Below are 12,614 nucleotides of genomic sequence, written 5' to 3' on the forward strand. Positions count from 1 at the left end.
TGGAAATCAGGAAACAGAAGTTTCTCGTCTAGTTCCAACTTATTTCATAAAAAGAAATTTCCTATTTCCTTTTTTCATCATCTAACATAAATACTATAGCAAGTACAGTCAACAGCCGATGTTTGGCTCCTATTACCAAGGTGATTTTTAAAATAATCACTAGCATCTGTGAAAAACCTTCACAGGGTGTTAATATGATAAACACTGTTGGCAAACTATCCGGGAGTGGGGGGAAAAAAGGATCCAAGGAAAGACATTTTTCCCATCATCCTCCCATCCCAACCTAGGCAGGGACCTGGTGTGTATTCCAATCAGGTGGTCTACAGCTAATTTCTTGTGGGCAAATGCCATTCTCTCAAGACACAAAGCAGCATGGTAAGCAACTGTTTAAACTGAATGGAATGGGCTCCCTTGTCTGCACCTGTCTTTTGATCCACTAAATGAAGAGGGGTTTAAATACATGCAATTTGTGCATCACAAGTCAATTTTCAGGGCCTACTAAGGACTGTCCAGACCCTTATTTTCTTGCCTGACACCCTGCCTTATGGACCTTTCCCCACTGAGACCGGAAGCTGAGGAGCCTACACTTGAAACTCAAACTAGGCCCAAGCTCACCTCTGAGCTGTGTAGCCTTCCCTCCTGGAGGGGCCATTTCACTCCTTTTCAGCTATAGTCCTTTTGCCTTCCTTCTTGCCAGGGACTCTAATCAGAAATTGCTTGTGAGGGCTAAAGAGGTCCTTACTATGTCCCTAGGAGGGCCAAGCTGCCACTGAAATAACACCTGTAGAAGTCCGGAGTCCCTCACCCATGAGAAACTGAAACCTTCAGGACTTCTGAATCTAAGGGAGCCAACGCTCAGTGAGGAATGTGTTGGGGCATCAGAAAGCCTGACCCTTTTCCTGCCTTGCTGAACTAACATGGTTTGAGTGCCTACTTACGGAAGGTGCAGTTCCAGATACAACAGAGGCCGCTATGCACCCAAAGCTACTGTCTGGAGCCTTAGAACATCTAGGCCTCAACCTAAAAGCAACAACCAACCCTTTGCTTTTTGGCTTGTTATACCCACAGCTCCGTATGTGTGTATGCTGTGGCCAAGGTCCGGGCGTAATAAAAAACAGGCTAAAGAACCTATCAGCCCACAAAAGGAGCCGCAGTGGCGCCGCCGGCAAGAGCCCACAGGGCATTCTTCAGCGGCGACTGGCCTAGGGAGCTCAGGCTCCTCCAGTGCCCACCGCTAGGGAGGTCCCTGAGCTCGATGCAAGGACTTCGGAAGGGGCAGGGGCCGTGAGCGTACACCGTGGGACCCACGTGGCTCGCTCCGAGGCGTTCCTGTCCGCGAGCAGGAGCGTTCCGGGCCCTCCAGCGGACCCAGGAGAGAGCAGCAGGAGGAGCCGCGCTGCGGCTGCCTCCCCACGGGGCAGACCGACCCCAGGTACGGCCTGAGGGGCTCCGCTGCCGTCTAGCACCCGAGCCTCCCTTTCGCCCTCCCGCCCCGGTTCTGCCAAGTGGCTCAGACGCTATGGGTTGGGAAGGGAGCCTAGGCGCTTGGTCAGGTTCCCAGTTGCTGGCGGTAAGAAAGCAGGGCTGAGGAGGGGACGTGTAAGAACTTTCCAGGAGGTCCGCGGAGTCCGAGTTTCATTTCGGAGAGAACCACCAAACCGCAACCAGAACCTCTTCCAGACAGCCCGGAGCTCCAGTTTCAGGCCCGGGCCTCCGACTGTGACTGGGTGATGCGGCCCGGGACTCACCCTCTTTGGGTCTCGGTTTCTTCCGAGTGCTGGGGCTCCCTCGGGGCCAAGTTCGGCGCCTCCCGCGGACGCCAGGTGTGGGCGTTGTCGACCCGGAGTCTGTTCGCGCTGCGGCTGGGCTTCTCCCTCCACAGCTCGCCGATACGCCGCGACCCCTAGGGGTCTGGGTGGCCCCAAGCCTCTCTCAGCCAGGGTCTCTTGGGGCCGCCACTTCCCTCCCAATACGCCCGAATCCCCGCGCAGCTGCCCCCACAGCGCCAGCCCGCAGCTCAGGCTGCCCACCGCAGCCAACTTCTCTGCCACCGGCGCGTCTCCGCGCCAGGCCTCGGCAGCGACGGATTGGATGGCGGCGGCGGGGCGGAGCCGGGCGCTCGGCCCAGCCAGCGGCCGCCCGGATTCCTGAAGTCATCGCGATTGGCTGCAGGCTCCGCCAGTCACAGGTAAAAGGCGCCCCGCCCCGGCAGGGCCGACCCAGGGGCTGGCTCCGCCTCTCCCGCCGCGCGGCCCCGCCTCCCTCCGGAGCCCGGTAGCCTCAGCTCCGCTGTCTGCCTCATTCGCCGAGCAGGTCCATGAATTGTCAACGCGTTCCGGGCGGCCGCTGAGCCGGGGCGCCCGCCGGGCTTGTCGTGCTCTCTCGGAGGTGCCCGCCCGAACCGATGTGCAGGGTTCTCTAGAACGAGAGCAGTCGCTGGTTCGGGGCAACTTGGGATTCAGGACCCGCAGCAGGGGCGTCGGTTTGGGATCCGGACTCAGCGAGGAGGGTGAGTGGCCGCGCGCAAGGCGAGAGGCTCCTCTTGGCGCTGTTCGGCAAGCCGGGGGGCACTGGACGGGTCTTGGCTGGCGTCGGTGCGTCCGTCCGAGCGTGGCCGCTGTGGGGAGGTCAGGGCCAGGCGGAATTTCCTCCTTGCCGGTGTCCCCACTCCCGAACTTGTTTCAGAGCGTCGCAACTCGGTCCGGGACGCGGCTCCGCGTTCTCACCAACTTGGCATGTTATAATTGCCATCATTAGGGGGGCCTAGGGACGCGTCCCCTGGCCCTCTGCGGCGGTGACACGCGCGCTGGGGGCGGCCTCCGTGCCCAGTCGTGTACGGACAGCAGTTCCTACGTGGCTTGAGGACCGGTTTCTGGAAAATTTACCCGCGCCGGAGACGGTGCGGCGACCCGGCGGAGGTGTCTGAGCCGTAGCCTGAGCCAGCGACCATCGTCTTCGGGGTGGGTGTTCAGAGGTCAGAGAACTTAAGTGACCAGCTAGGTTCTGTAGCCGGGGCTTCAGTGCTTTGCAGTTACTGAAAGGCATTGACAGCACGGATATTAAACTTTGTAAAGTAATTACTTTCTATTAGCACTTGTATCCACATCCCTCATGAGCTTCTTGGACCTCTGTATATTACCTGCAAGGTGTGTCCGAAGGACTTCATTAGGACCAGGGCGAGCTGCTGTCTGTCCCAGTGCAGGAAGCCGGGGAGAATCCTAGACTAGACCCTGAAAGGGACCACCAGGCTGGTCGGTTGGTGTTCAATGATGAAGTTGTGACAGGAACTGACAACACAGGATTCAAGGTTAAACCTGACACTTATTCTGTGACCAGTCTGGGATATTTTTCCTCTCTCTGTCATAATGATAAGGGGTCAAAGCAGCTGGCTTTTCTGAGGGCAGTTACATGCATGTAGTTTATATTATGTGTGGACTCAATATAATGAAATATAATATTTTCTTGTAATTTTTATTGGATGTGAATAAGAGCTTATTCAACGTCCTAGAGACTTGGGTACACAATTTGGGAATGTTTTCATCTTTGAAAATATGAGAATTGAAAATATGAGAATTGAAAGATATGACTATTCATGCTTTATGCATATGTAGATGTGCATGGGCGTGTGTGTGTGCGCATGTGTGTAAAATTGATTGTGTATAAGATAGAAATATATGGAGGGGGAAACAGCCTTGAACTTGTTCTGGTTGGAGAGATAGACCCTCTGATCTATGGGGTGTATGATGAGCATGTGTGTATGCATGTCTGAATCTGCCTGGTCTGTCTAGGTCAGTGTATATGTCCATGAACTTTATGAGCACTTAGTTCAATACCACTCTGGTGCAGATTCTGAGTTCCTGTTTTACAGCCCAGCAGCCGCCAGCCAGCCCATCTGTTAAAACATAACATGTACACTTGAGTCACTTCAGTTGGAGCACTAGGGTGGAGCATGGGCAGGGGGGCGACCCTTAGTAGGAACAACATGCTACAAACAAAGACTGCCTCTCAAGTTCTATTTTCATTCAGTATTCTGCCTAAAGTTGTGATTTTTGGTGAGAAAGAAATAGAGTATTTGATTCTTCAGGAATGGCAAACTACGTTTCGTGAAATAATTATACCCATGGTTTGGGGAAAGGGAGTTTATAAGAGAAAAAAATGAAATCCCTCTAGAAAAGAAATGTGGTACTTGTCACATTACCATGCAACACTGGTTTACTGCTTTGCAGTAGCATGTATATCAGAAACTGTTTTCTTTTGCTTCTTAAGCGAATGCATTAAAACTGAATTGTTTTGCACCCTCCCCCCCAAAAAAATCCTAAATAGAAGTAAACAGAGCTTTATCACAGGGGCTATTTAATTTACTAGAGTTGAGACTGCCTTAGTAATTCTAATGAAACATGATTTTAGGAATTTATAACCTGGATATAAATTCACGTGCAGCCTAATGACTAGTTGCAATGGTTCACAATTTATAGTTTAAGAAATAATAAAAACCCTTTATTACAAAAATTCTGATGACTAAAAGGGTATGGGGAGGAGTATAACAGTTTAATAAGTTCCTGCAGCCAAGTGACTGATACTTAAAAAAACTATAAATTCCTTTAATAACATAATTACTTGTGGTGACAAAATAAAGGCAGTATTTTTGAGAAGCATAGTTGTATTTTTCCCAATAATTTTTTGCTCATAATTATATTTTAATAATGGTGTTTATTATTTATTATATGTGGGCAGAATAAACTGGAATGGTTCTCAAGAACTCATCACAAGAAATATTGTTTTCATTTTTATGGTACGTAAAACATTTTGGGGAAAATACGCATTTCCCTAATCTGTGAGTGTCTTTAAATTTCTGATGGACTAAAAGACAAAATAATTCTCCTGTCTTGATATGAATCATTGGAATCAACTGTGTTGGTCCTTAGAAATTCAGTTTGTGAGCTGGATTCTGTTCTCTTCGTTTTGATTCAGGAGTCTGGGGTGGGGTTTAGTAATCTGTATTTTGAACAGGCATCCCCCAAGTGATTCTGAGGCTAGGGATCCCTTCACCATATTTTGATAAACATTGAAATGGTATTTACGATATAAAAGAATGATCATATTCTGTGGGTTCATTTAACAAGTAATTTGTCTGGTATTTCCAAGTGGCATTTACCAGCCTTGTGAAATTTATAGGTAACACTCTAACACTCTGTCCTCAACAATGGCACCTTTGGTTCTGTGTTCAGAAGTGTTTTTGGAATCCTCAGCTATCCCTGTTCAGGTTAGCCCCAATTCTAAGGAAGTCTCTCTGGAGGCACAAGGTACTTTGAGACCTCCCCAGTCTTAGTCCCTCCATTGTGTATTCCAAGTCCAGTGGGTTTCTGGGATGCTCTGAGGTGACTTTGCCAGTCATAACGCATATTTGACTCCAAAGCCATTCCAGGCTTAGAGATTAGAACCTCAGCAGGACTAGTACAGATTTACCCAAGATCAAGGATCTCCTTGAGAAGCTGTAGCTGATTTGCCTCTTGGTCAGGAAAGTGTCCTGGGCCAACTATCCCAAGACCTGGGTGTTCCCATTTTCTGCAACTCATCTTAGAAGTATTTTGAGCTGTCCAATTAATTGGATAGATGGACCCTTCAGCATCATGGAGAGATGGGTTGAAAATTGATTGCTTCTTCTCTATTTAAATGAGTGGGAATTTGGACTTATTAATTATTGCCTGTCAGTTTTTATTTATAGTTGGATACTGACATTCGGGGTCTATTTTCCCATTTCAGACTGGCATAATTCTCAATTTAAAATTTCTCGATAAGGTTTTAACGAAAAAGGATCTATCAGAAGAAGTTGTACTTAAAAAAAAAACTAATGACTTCTCAGAGGTCAGAAGTGTCTGGAATATTTACTTGCCTGGTGACAAAAAGACGTGGAGAGGTTGGGACACTGAACTTGGATTGTTCCAGGCCACTGGATCATTACTGGGACTTTCACGGAGCAATTTCTGTTTTAAGGAGCACTTGGCAGGCATGTTTATAGGTCACTTATCTTAACAATCCTTTGAGTACAATGATTCTTTTCCTACTTTGTTACAGATGAGCAAACAGCAGCCACAAAAGAATGATAATATTTAGGTCCTGTCTTTCACATTCAAAGATAACACCAATGACTGAGAAATTGGCCTTGCATTTGAATTATCTTTATTTAGCATCCTAGTGACATAATAGAATTATGCTTAGTCATTCGTATCATCTATAATTTCTTTACCTCTTTATTCAAATTTATTTTTATATTAAATGTGACCTTCAAATAGTTTTCTTTATAAAGTTTACCCCCATTTATGATCATTGGTTCAATGACCCTAACCTTAACCAGCCAGGCTTGACCCAGAATAGCAAATAATTTGCTAACGGTCACAGAGCACAATGGCAGGAAAGCCTATATGTAGAATTCTTTGGACTCATATTTTAGACCTGTACCATGTTGCCTATTGAGTCCTATTATGCTGCTAGTAATGTTTTTATAATGGCAGAATAGAGTTGTTTATATTTCATTTGCCCAGATTCTGCATGATGAATGGACCTAGAAAATTTTAAAAGCCTAACGTATAATCATAGCCCCTGACTGTACAATGGGATTTGTGTGCCTACTTAAAAAACTAGGGTAGAATGCTACTTTTCTTGAAACTGGGCCATGGGTCACTGCAAGTTTCTAAGCAACACTTTTTTTTTTTTGGCCATGGCATAGTCTTGACAAAATTCTTTGGTCAAATGAATTTGACAAAGGCTTTTCTTTTCTAGTTTTCTACCCTTCTTTCTCCACCCCTATTTCCATGGCAAAATCTACCTATAAAATATTTACTTTTCAAGTCATTCTACTCCTTTAATATCTCCTAACACTAAAATTTTAGCCATTTTGACTATTTTTCTTCCAACATGCCCTTAATCAGGCTTCTACTTTCACTTCATAGTATTTGGGGCCTACTCACATCCTCTAATATAGAACAGTCACTGAGCTCTAGAAGTTTTACCCTAGCTTGAGCTTTGTGGATTTAACTACAATAACAATAAGAAGAAAGAGAAAAGGAGAAGACTATCAAAGTCATGTTGATAAGTGTGTCATATTAGGTATTCCAAGCTTATAGTTTCCATGGGAAATTTAAGATCCAGATGAATGAAGTGACAGATGCACTCGTCTGTGGCCTTGCAGACACTCTTTAGATACAAGCTGAGAAATATAACTGAAGACAGCATCCCTGGTTACAGAAGAAAAACAAATGTTAAGCTCTGAGAAAGGAACTGACAAAACGTGAAGGCTTGGGGTTGGATGGGTTGGGAAGAGTGGTGGAAAAGAAGCACCTCCAGTTAAATCCCAGACAGAGTGGTAAGAAATTTATAGAGGTGCTGATGGTTTGGGGTTTCTTGGGGGCATTGGATTCTGTTTTATATTGTCTTCACAACCCGCTCGCCCTGCTTGCTTTAAATAATTTATTATAGCAGCAGGCCTTCCTCTGGTTAGTTTCCTTTTTTATAACTTTCCCCTTCTTATCTCTGGGTCTAATCAGAGGCATATATAATCGTGTGGCTGCTCTAGAGTACTTAGGAAAATCCATGATCAATATTGCTACATTATAAACCCAGGCCATTGTGTTCTATTTTGCAATGTTTTCTTCCCTGTTATATTAACTGAGTATCTATGTTTTTTTTTTTTTTAAAGATTTTATTTATTTGACAGAGAGAGATCACAAGCAGGCAGAGAGAGAGAGGAGGAAGCAGGCTCCCTGCCGAGCAGAGAGCCTGATGCGGGGCTCGATCCCAGGACCCTGAGATCATGACCTCAGCCGAAGGTAGCAGCTTAACCACTGAGCCACCCAGGCGCCCCGAGTATCTATGTTTTAAACAGTATTTTATGAATCTTTGCACAGTGAGACTATGGGCTTATTCTTTTTGGCTGAAGGTATCTTTGGAGTGATCCATCATCAGAATGCCATTGATCTAATGATGTATTTATTGCTCACTATTGTAGCACTGGCAGGAAACCCGGTATGGTTCTAAAAATTTGATTAAAAAGAAATCAAGTTTTTGTAAGGCGTAGCCATCCGATTATGTTAGCAGCTGCCAAGTATATTTTATGCTAAAATATACAGACATATTTCAAGTGAGCAAAATGTGATCTTTTCAAAAGCTTTTAAAACTTTTTGCTATGAGATAAGTAGAACAAGAAGATGCCTCATAATTAGAAAAAGTATAAGTGCACTCCCCATCTCAGCCGAAGGTAAGGTATAGTATTTTTTCGGGTTATATCCTTAGACACTAAAATGGGTAGATTTATCTGCTTCATTGACAGTGTTAAAAACAGTGGTGTTGGGGCACCTGGGTGGCTCGGTTAGCTAAGCCTCTGCCTCCAACTCAGATCATGACCCCAGGTTCCTGGGATCGAGCCCTGCATCAGGCTTTCTGCTCAGAGACGACCCTGCTTCTCCCTCCTCCTCTACCTGCTTGTGTGCTCTTTATTTCTGACAAATAAATAAATAAGATCTTAAAAAAAAAAAAAAAACAGTGGTGATAAGAACTAGCTCCTAGTCCTTGAACAATTTTCCAGGTAACCAATACAAATCAAAATTAATGAACAAACAGTAACTGAGTACCTATCATAGGTAGTACCTCTTTTCTACTTAACTAACTCCAAATGCAGTTCAAATAATAGCGTCTTTAGGAAGCTTTTCCATGTCTCTCTTTGGGCTGGTTGTACACTGTCAGCAGAACCATCACTTGTAACCCCACCCACTCCTGACTGGGAGCCCCTGGAGGGCAGGGCCCATACCTCTCATCTTGGAGCTTCTCAAGAAAGGGCATATAAGAAATAGTTGCTAGGTGCACTAGAGGCTACAAAGAATTACACGTGAACGCTTGCAAGACCTTCAAAGGATGTGTACAAGGATACTCACCACCAGCTGAAATGGTAGTTGATTGATATCAGTTGATTGATAACTGAATCCTAGTGGCAGACTTTTGGCTCTAGCCCCTGTCTCGGGGCTTCATGTAATTGTCATCCATTCCTGATCTTTCATCTTCATAGTTCCCCCTCTACTCCATTCCTGCCTTGCCTCCTCTTGTGATGTCTTCAGAAATGTCTCCAACTTCACCCGCTCCTCCATTATTGTGGCCATGTCCCCTGATTCCCTTTTTTGTTCTCTTATTCCTTGTATCCTATCTTGAATAGGCATCTAACTCATGGGCCCCACTTTGAGGCTTGGGGCAGCCTGAGTTGCATATCTTTGGAAGTATATACTGTTTTTTTTTTGGCCATCCTGGGCAGCCAACTGGCTAGTTTTGGCTGTGGGAGGTTGGGAGGAGGTCTGGGGGCTATGGAGAAACAAGATGGTTGCTGGGCCAACAGGCCGCAGATAACCAAAACTGAGCATAATAGGGAAACTTGACATTTGAGAGTGATGCTTTAAAAATAATAATAATAAAATTTTAACAAATTTTTAATTTCAAAGATGAACTTTTATAGTATTTTTCATCTCTAAATCTTTCATTCAAGAAGCATCCCCCATACAGTTGTGTACGTGATGTCATCTGATGGCTTAGGTAAGTTCTCACCTCAGTTCTTCCTCTGAGTGGCTAACTGAGCTTCTGCATAGACCGTGTGTCCAGATGGAGTTTATGAGCAGCCAAACTAAGCATAACTGCCTGAGGTCAGGGCCTTTAGGATGGTCCTTTTATGTTAGAGCTTAACCTACTTCAAATGACTGCAAGAGATCAAGCACCCTTATTTTCTGTCTCATGTGGGAGATTAAGCCTCAGTGAACATAGGTGCTTTCTTCTTGTACCTGCCAAGAAAATCATTAGAAAACTGAGTGATTACATCTAAAAGTTATTTAGATGTTCAAGGTAACAGAGAAGATGAGCAATCCTAGATGAGGTCATGGACTCACTGGTTTCTTTTGGATCTTGCAAGTGAGGAGCACTTGCCCCTGCCTGTCCCAAGGCTTCTGCTTTCATCTGGTTGCTGGCAGCTAGGAGGAATTGAGGGGGTGGTCTACCAGCTGGGAGGCAGACATCTGTGGAGCCCACTTTCATCCCTGCAACCAGTGGAGGTTCTCCCTGTGCTGCTTTTCTTTGGCATTTTCTCAGATCCATGTTTTAGCATCCCATATAGCAAACCTTCCTTTTCCACTCTTGTGACTATGTTACATACACTGAAGTTCTCACAGCCAGGATATTCTCAGCCTTAGGATTCCCTGATTTGAACTTTTCTCCTTCATGTAGTCCTACCCCCAACTCATGTTTTCCTCTCTTTAACATTCTCTTTCCCTTCCTTTCAGGTAAGAACTCTAGAATCAATGTTCCCACTAGTCTTTTCCCTGCAGGAGTTAATCATATTTTTTACCATTTTCAAAAGACTTTCCTAGAGCATGCCAGTATGTTTTTCCAGTGCTAAAGAGAAGATCCCAGCTACACACTCTAAACACAGCGCAGAGGGAATTAGTCTCACAAAACCTCAGTGTTTTACCAACCAGTGACACTCTCCCCCTTACCTAATCACTCTTACTTCCCTCTGTTCATTTTTTATATCATTAAGAAACAAATCACAAACCTCTGCTAGCAAGAGACATACATATTCATGACAACCAAGGAATTGAAGCTTTCTACAAATACCCCAACAGGTATATGTTGAATAGGGAAAAGAAGAGCAGGGTCCCCCTGATATCTTTACAGACAGACCATGTAAAGTGATGCATCTTTTGCTGATAAGTTCGTAATCTGGTCTATTTTTCTTTTGAGGCTGGGTCATTCATTGCCTTCTAGCTAACATCAACCAATGTCACTTTTTCCTTTCCGTTCAGAACTCTGGCCAGTGAGTTTCAGGTAACTCTCCTTCATTTATTTACTTAATTTGTATTTTTTGGTGTTTCAGATGGTTTAGTCTGGTTTACCTACTTATGTTGCATTGTTTCTAACTGCTGTAGATATTTTTCTACCACTTTCCAGCCCTTGGCAGCATCTCACAATTAGACACCATCCTTACTTTGAATGCATTTCCATTTTCGCAGCAGATCAGTAATGAAGATGTTAAGTAGAATCCTGATAGTGACCCTTTCAAGAGCTGAGGCACCATTTGCTATTCTATCTTAATTATGGTCTCTTAGCAAATTTTCATCAGTTATAATGTCTACCCCATTTGATAAGTAATGTTTCTCAAATACTGTATAAAATTATGAAATCTATGTGCCTTATAATTTCTGCTCTCCCTTAATGGGCTAAATTTATAATTCCATAATTTTCTTATAGGAAAAATACTTATTAGACTGGAATAGCTAATTTGGTTTCAAGCCATACTGCTTTTTGCTTATTGTGAACCATTAGACGTTTATGCGATCTTCTATTTTACCTCATTCCCCACCCCCACCAGCAACTCTGCCAGCAGTAATCACACTGCGACCTTTCCCTCTACGGTCAGTTAGCAGCTGTGCTCTATTGGTAAGATGGATATTTTATTTTGCTGGTCCCTAATATTTTCAATTTTAAAATAACTCTGCATAGCTGAAACAAAAATAGCCAAACGTCCTATTACGCTTGTGATATTTCCCCCTTCCTTTCTAGGCAGGTCTTTCTCCTGATTATAAATCATAATATTGCACCTCTTCTCTGGAGTGCTTCTGCCCCTTAATCCTCTTGTCCCAGTGGAGTGTGAGGCTGCTTCTGCATCCTTGGTATCTGACCTGTGCCTGGGATCAGTGCTAGTCATACAAGGTCCCTAATGGAATTCTTGTAATTGTGTCAGGGCTCAGAATTGGAAGCTTTATGGAACATAAGCCCAGTGAGGAGCATAAGCTCACTTTGGTCTTCAGGGAAAAACATATAAACTAGGCAGGTTGGAAGGTGAAAGTCAAAGCTTTTAAACAGATAAAGTCAGAGGTAGACTATGTGGTACCAGCTACTTAGACCAAAGCATCATCTTCCTGTTGTTATTTCTAGGTTGTTTTCCCTTCAAGATTTTCCAGGTGACTATCCCAGTTTATAGATTAAAATGCTATATCACCCCACATCCAGAATTTTGGAGCTCGCTGAGCCAGATTCAAAGTCCTCATTCCATTCCTAGAGCTTCCCAGAGACAAAGAAACAAGTGATATTTCCAAATGAAAATGCACCAGATGTGGTCCACGTCTGCACACAACACAAGACACCAACTCACATTGACCTATACCCTAAGGAAGTGTGTTATCTCATGTGAGTAGGGCAGACAGCAGGATGAGTTGATTTAGTGGCACAATTACATTCTTTCGTCTCTCTTCCATTGTCATCCTTAGGGACGACTTCACTCTAACACTGGTTCTTATCAAGATGGCTGCAGTTGCTCAGATGTCTCTCGTGGACATGACAATATCTAGAGCACAGAAAATGGACCACCCTTTCCCAGGGTCTCCTTTCGAAGGAAATTAAATAGTACTAAGAAAAGTCTGAGAAGACCTGTCTTCTTATCTCATTGATTGGAACAGTATCACATACTCCATCTCTAAATCGGCCAGTAGCAAGACGTTCTCCATCATTGCTTGAGGGAAGGGAGAGGTGAATTTGAACAAAATTAGGATACTGTTAGTAAAAGGAGTGTGTGATGGGAGTGAAGG

General features: G+C 44.4%; 1 protein-coding gene across 1 annotated transcript in view; it reads left to right on the forward strand.

The window, feature by feature from the left end:
- The first annotated feature begins 2,250 nt into the window (after positions 1-2,250).
- Positions 2,251-12,614, forward strand: part of MARCHF3 (membrane associated ring-CH-type finger 3) — a 137,240-nt gene continuing 126,876 nt past the window's right edge. The window contains exon 1 of the mRNA XM_004737436.3: positions 2,251-2,509. The gene's annotated coding sequence lies outside the window, so the exon portion shown is untranslated. The remainder of the gene's footprint in view (positions 2,510-12,614) is intronic.

This window comes from Mustela putorius, unplaced genomic scaffold (assembly GCF_011764305.1).
Source record: "Mustela putorius furo isolate JIRA1106 unplaced genomic scaffold, ASM1176430v1.1 tig00000145_pilon_pilon_pilon, whole genome shotgun sequence".
NCBI classification, from domain to species: domain Eukaryota; kingdom Metazoa; phylum Chordata; class Mammalia; order Carnivora; family Mustelidae; genus Mustela; species Mustela putorius.